At 34.0% G+C, this 6958-nt stretch overlaps 1 long non-coding RNA gene across 1 annotated transcript; it reads left to right on the top strand.

The window, feature by feature from the left end:
- Positions 1-119: 119 nt before the first annotated feature.
- On the top strand, positions 120-4091 carry LOC147382762 (uncharacterized). Its single transcript, XR_015173520.1, has 3 exons — positions 120-2751; positions 2907-3079; positions 3677-4091. It is a non-coding gene; the product is annotated as an uncharacterized LOC147382762 (long non-coding RNA).
- Positions 4092-6958: the final 2867 nt, after the last annotated feature.

Here is a 6958-nt window from a genome sequence, read left to right on the forward strand (position 1 = left end):
TGCTTGCGAAGGAGACGAAGAAACCCTCGAGAGAAGGAACGAAGGCGACGACCTATGTCTCTCCACACGAGTTTGTAAAAGCTTACTCTGCTCACCTCAAACGATTGAGAAAGGTAAATCTTCAAATCTAGGTTTTCTCCAAGATCACAAACTTCTTCTCTTGTTTATTATATGAAAATTTACGTTATAATTGCAGATATCAGATTAATATTGGAACTTTGATTTTTTAGTTTTTTTTCTTAATGTATCTGCACAATAATTTTGGGGTTTTAGATTCGTGCTTCTTGGTTGATTTGTTCCACATTTTATTTTTATTTGATCTGCTTTTATATTTTTTCGAGTATGAATCTCTATTATTTGTTCTCAGGATTTGGAGTTTTGCTGATCTGATTACGAATTCTACAGGTTTAATGTGTTTTAATGTCAGGGGCTGTTTGAATGCACTGTAGGTTTAATGTGTTTTAATGTTAGGGGCTGTTTTAATGTGTTTTAATCTCTCTCACACACACACAAAAGATTTAAAACCATGTTGATACTTGTTGGTAAATAAGAGACACGAAAGTTTTGAGAAAAAAAAAATATAAATCTGTTAAAGAAGAAGCAAATAAATTAGGTAAACACAGAATTTATGATGTTTCATACTGTTTATGTACAAGGAAGGTGATAAAGATATTCACAAACTTGCAACATAAAAGAAGATAACTGGAGATATTGATGCATTGAGAATGAAAACCAAAACTTTCTATTTTAGTAAGGAAAATTAAGGAAAGATGAAGGGATTATTTTCATACATTGCAAAATGAAGATCACTTAGTGAGCTTAGAAGTTGAAGGAAATGCTTATCTTACATAAGATATATAAGCTATTGTAAGATTGTGTTATAAAAGTGAAAGGGACTTTGTCCCCGGTTAAAATATAAAAGGCTTTCTGATCAGATTGTATCCCTATAGATACTTGGAAGTACATTGGAGAAATTGTATTTTGTTGGTTTCTTAGGTTGTTTAACAATATTTTTAGATACAAAGAAAATTTTAGAGAAATGGAGTATTATGGTATGGGTGCCTTTTTTTTTTTACAATAACAAGCGTGATATGTAAAATTTCACCAATTATCGTGGGGTCAATGCAAGGAGGTTGACTATCGGTGCTATTTTCTTACTTGGACAATTAATGGTAAAGTTTCGAAAATGGAGACACATTTGCACATGAATTTACTGACATGGAAAAACATAGAGTCCCATATGTTGATGTTATGAAAGATGTGTATTGTGGAGCTGTTGCTAGTTTTAGAACAATTGGTGGCGAGATGTGCTAGTTTCCACTTATAGTGAGTTTGTACCCCACACCAACATAAAGTCAATATCTTTTTAAAGAATGATTGGATTTTGTGAGGTGGGTTTAGCAAAGTTTTGTTATTTTTTTAAAAGAAAGATGAGATTTTTGGGAGGTTGGTGGTGTGTTTAGTAGGTATTGAGCTCAAAAACGAAAGAATTGGTTGAAGTGAAGGTGGGTTCTTGTACTTTGATATAGAGAGAAAAAAAAATGACTTGTTCTGTTGAAGAAAGGAGAAAAACAGGGGTTGGATTGGTGAATGGGGCATCTACTCTGCTTGAGGAGATGAAGATTTTGAAAGAAATTCAGGATTAGTCTGGTGGTGTGTTTAGTAGCTTTGTACTAATGTTCTTTCTATTACTTTCTAAAATTGAGTAGTTACTTCAGTGGTTTTTGCACTTTTCTTCACTCTTTTATTAAGCTTTTTTTTTTATATCTTTTTTTCTTTTTTAATTTTCTAAATTTGGTTCTTGAACTTGCAAGGCTCATTTACTAAAACTTCAAATATCCTTCATTGCATGCGCGTGTGTTATTATTGGTTTTCTTTGCAATGCAACTCTGATGTCTTGAGTATCAATTCCAGCTTACCTTTGAAAAATATGCTTGAACTTCCACAATTTCCATTTACGTTGTTATTAGGTTTTTCAAGTGACTAACTCGCAGGATTAAAGTGACAATCTCAAAGGTTTCAAGTGGCTATCTCACAGGTTCGCTAATTTTTAGCGAGATTGTCACTTGAAAAACCTGAGATCAAGACCAATCAATGAGGAATCATATGGTTTTTGCTTATGCATAGCCATCTTATCTGTTGTTTTTTTTATTATTCAATGTCACTAGCACATTGGGAGTGTTTGGCTGAATATTTTTGGTACAACCGTGACTGCTGTGGACGTATGGGCAATTCGGAAACAATGCCCGTTCCTTGAACCGGTGGAAGAGAATAGGGAGCTAAGGAGAAATTTTTTATTTTCTCACTTGCGTCCATGGGTGATGGGTTGGTGATGCTTGAATGTGGGGTTTGTATGATTGGAGAAATGTGGTATTTTGTCATACAACAGTTGGTTCGAGTGCTTTATCCTTCTTTTATCGTGGTGCATTTGAGATCAGGATTTGGATTTGTACAAAATCTCATTATATAGTTAACACTTGATTTAGCTCACTTTTGTTTTTGGGGGAACTGACATAACAAAAGAGGGTAAGGAGGAACATGTAAAGTATCTTAAATGCTAGTCTCTTGGGGGTATGGATTTGCAATTTATTTTCAATTTCCTTTACATGTTAAATTTTCATTTTTCTGAAGGCAGGTTTCCTTCACAATGTGAACATGTTCAATTGCTTAAAGACATGATGGAGCCCCCTTCAAACCAAAGCTGTTACAGCAACTATCCAACTCCTCTTTGGTTAGAGGAGAAGGCATGTGGTATCATTTCTTCGTATCTTATTTCATGACTTAAAAACAATCTATGACAATGAAGTTGGTTTATTTTCATTAACAACTTTGTTACAATCTAATTGAACTTATTCTCCTAATTAAAATGGCGAAATGGGGTTGTTTCTAATGATAAATTTTGTTAGAATGTAGTATAGATGGTTGGCATGAAGCGGCAATGGCCCTTTGCTCTTGACAACCAGTTGGGTCTGTCCTTCCCCTGCAAATTTCCTCACTTCTACAGGTCCGATGAAACATCTTTATGTGGTAATGGCAACGGTGGCATGTTCAATTTCGAAAAGGGGAATGCGGTTTTCAGGTTGAATGTTTTTTTTTTTTCCACTTAAATTGGGGGTTTTTGAATGGTAAATGGTGGTTTAGTTGTCTGGAATCCAATTTTCCTATTCTACACTCATTTTTATTATCTTGTGAGTGTATAAAAGTGGATAGTAGTCACATCATAACCAAGGAGGTCATCACCATGTATATCTACAAAGAAAGGTGAATATAAAAGTGGATGGCAGTTGCTTTGGAACTCCATTCCAGTCCAGCTATGCCGTTTATAGTGCCGTGAAGATGGGTGTGGTCTAATCTGGTTGATACTTCTAGGTCAAATTCAGCCTGATTGGGTGATTATAATCTGGTTTATGGATGGAGTTCTCTATAGCATTTGCTAGAATGGCTCATTTATTTGGTTGGCTTGTATCTTCTGATTAAGTTGGTTGTTGGACCTGTGATGTACGTGCCATGTTTTGAGCACTGGTGGTAGGCTACAATGGAGATTGCGTCTGTGGAATTTACATATCTATGTATTCATCATTTTTAATATCCTGCATGGAGATTTTACGAAACGTAATGTTGCCAAGCAGGAATTTTTTTTTCTTTTGTGTAAATTTAATCTTAATCTGCTCAACAGGTGAAGAAACACTTCAGCCCGTGTCGAACATGAAGCTAGCACCTCAAAAATTAGTGAAGATCAGCTATTCTACTTTCAGCAAAGGGGCATTGATCACGAAAAGGCAGTCAAAGCCCTTATTTCTGGTTTCTGCAAAGATGTCTTCAACAAGCTTCCTGCCGAGTTCAGTTCTGAAGTGAACGAGCTCATGAGTTTGAAGCTTGAGGATCTGTTGGGTAGAGACCAATAATTGTGATAATGTACAATTTTTTTTTTTTTTGGCTCCTTGACGAAGAAAAGCAAATCATCATACTGGTTTAATTGTGATGTTCATCATGAGTTGGTCCAAACAGTCCTAGGAGAACTTGAAGATGGCTGCCTAACATCTATGTATGGAAACCATATTGTGACCCGAAACATAACATCCTTTATGTAATTTGACTACTATATATGGCTATCCTTTTATCAAAATAAATGGCTATAATAACCTTTAAAAAATGCCACCAAGTAGTAATGCATGAGGAGTCAACAATGAACCATGTCACACCCAACAACCTGACCTCATTCGTTAACAAACAACTAAGGATAAGGGGTTGAGTCGAACATGTGGCTTGGAAAGGTTAAGCAAATTAATTCAAAGATCAAACTCCCAACCATCTGGCCCTTCAAGCTTTTATTGACAGTTGATCTTGTCTTCAACTTCTCAAGGTTCTTAACTAAGCTCGACTACTATGTTTTATATGGGGAAGGAAGAAATTTTTTTTGAGACTTTGTAAATATTTAGTATAGAATATACCCTATTAGTGCCAATCGATCAAGAACAATTAATCTAGGTCAAAATAGTCTAGAAAAACATTATAACTTTACGATGTTAATAATAAAAAAAAATGAGTCTTTCTAATCAATGTTATCCACTCTCACTAGTAATTGATCGAAAATAAATGGCTTAATAAATCGTTATAATTATATAATCTGCTTGAATTTGGGTTACAGATGATGTGTGCTAGTAACTATTGGGAAATTGATAGCTTACTTCAACATTTTGAGAGAAATTGTAAGAAGCTTGAAAAGGTCCATCATTGTAGGTTTAAATGTCTAGGACCATGTCTTTAATCTCAAATTTGCTTATTTTAGTGTGCTAAATGACTTGGATTTTGAGTCAATGAGATGAACAAGTATTTTTAGTTTTTTTTAATAAAAACATACATCTGTCCAACCAAATTAAATCAGGGAATCAATTTGATTTTTAAAACATTGGTGGAATGTAAGCTCTCATGATATACAGTCTTGTATTTCTTAAGTTTGATAATAGGGAATTTCTACAGGAAATATGGTATGAAGGTTTGTATCATTGTATAAGTAGAATTATATAAGTAGAATTTTGTTTTTTACTATAAAGGGTATAATAGTCATTTGACAATAATAATTTCTCTTCTCTTCTCTTATGAATCCTAACCAAACATAAGAAAGTTGACTTTTTCTTTTCTCTTCTCTTTCAATCCAAACAGGGTGAAGAGAACCTTCCCTTCCCTTCCCTTCCCTTCCCTTAATGAGTTTCTCTTCCCTCCCCTTCCCTCAATCCAAACACAGCGTAAGTTTCCACTTCTCTTACTTCGCCTGTACGATGCAATAAATCCCATCGCAATTGTACAAAAAGTCCTCAAACTTACGTCGGTCGAGATAATCAACCTGTACGATGATATAGGTTTCCCACTTTTCTCTTACTAAGGCTCTTCATCGCTGTCTTCCACAAAGAATATAGTACTGGTCCAATGTTGGATTTTGAGTTGACTCACACACAGCTGAATCAGGTTGAAAATGAATATCAGGTTAGAAATCTATTTCTAAAATCCTTAATTTTTCTCTCCAAAATCTATCTCCTTCCGGCACTTTAACATTTTTAACATTTCAACCTTGATTTGTCTATCCAAAAATCTATTAGTCTTCGAGCTTTTAAACCTGATGGACTTTGCTTTCAATCCATCAGCTTCAACTTCTAAACTCTTTAAAAAAAAATTTCATTTTCAAACTCTTAAATCCATTCTACCTTATTTTCAATTTATGTCTTCAACCTCTTAAAGAAAATCTTTTTATATACAACAGGTTTTAGTGATGATAGTGAGGGCATTAATTTTAGGTTATTAAACATTTTAATTCGACATTTTTTTTCTTTGGAAGATTTTTTTATTATTTTAATTAAACTTGTTCAAGTCGACATGACTTGACTCTATGAACATCCAAGTCAACTCGGGTTTATAGTTTTAGCGTATTTTTTGTTTACTTTATTCTGTTTTAACTTTTTATTTAAAAAAAAAAAAATTGTGGTCGAAAGTGGTGCCAACAATGTAAAGAGTAACATGATGTGAATGGAGGCTATCAACATTTGTTAAACCTCACTTTCGTTTTTTTTTTCTTTATTTTCTCCTTTTACTTGACTTTTCTTTTCTCATATTCTTCTTACTTCTCTCCTAAGTTTAAAAGCAAACCTGAAAAATGCTGAAATGACTTAAAATAACTCTCAAAGTAGCGTGTCTAAATCATAGTTGCTTTTTCCCAAGACGAATATTATACATAGGGCTGCAATCCAAACGGATGGAGAGTAAACCCTGGCTCAACCCAAGTGATGGTACCTTCAACCCGATCATAGGGCTTGAGTTCACCAACCCAAACTTCATCTTCTAAAATTAGGTTAAGATTGGGTTAACCCAAGTTAGGTAATTTTGGGGAAGTTGGACAAATTAGTTCGTTGAATATCCTTAATTTCATTATAATCAATAAATACATTTTATATCTAAAAAAAATATACAACGTTAAAAACAAAATCACTAATAACTAAAATCACATATAACCTCCGAATCTATCATTGAGAGAATACTTTGAAAAATGATACTCAATCAAAGTCCATATTCATAATATCCAATCGTTAGCAATCCATAATAATAAGTTGGGATAAAAAAATTAAACCAAAATATATATAATTACTAATAAATTATTTGTATATTAATATATAGGCATCGGGTTCGGGTTGAGTTAAGTTGCTCTCGATCCCTCAACCCTAGTTCAACCCAAATTGAGGTCGGGATAAGATATTCTAACCTAGGCTCAATTCATTTTCTACATAACGCAGCCCAGGCTTGCCCATCAATCAAGTTGAGCCTAGGTTGAGTTTGGGCTAGTCAGCTTAAGTTGCAGCTCTAATTATACAGGCCTAGAGTTAGGATTTTCTTATAAAAGGATAAGATATAATTGTAAAATTGAAGAACTTGAAGAGGATTCGTTTTGGGGAGATAATTCAAGGGGTTT

This window comes from Akebia trifoliata, chromosome 16, assembly GCF_017979445.1.
Source record: "Akebia trifoliata isolate Shusen 1 chromosome 16, ASM1797944v1, whole genome shotgun sequence".
Taxonomy (NCBI): domain Eukaryota; kingdom Viridiplantae; phylum Streptophyta; class Magnoliopsida; order Ranunculales; family Lardizabalaceae; genus Akebia; species Akebia trifoliata.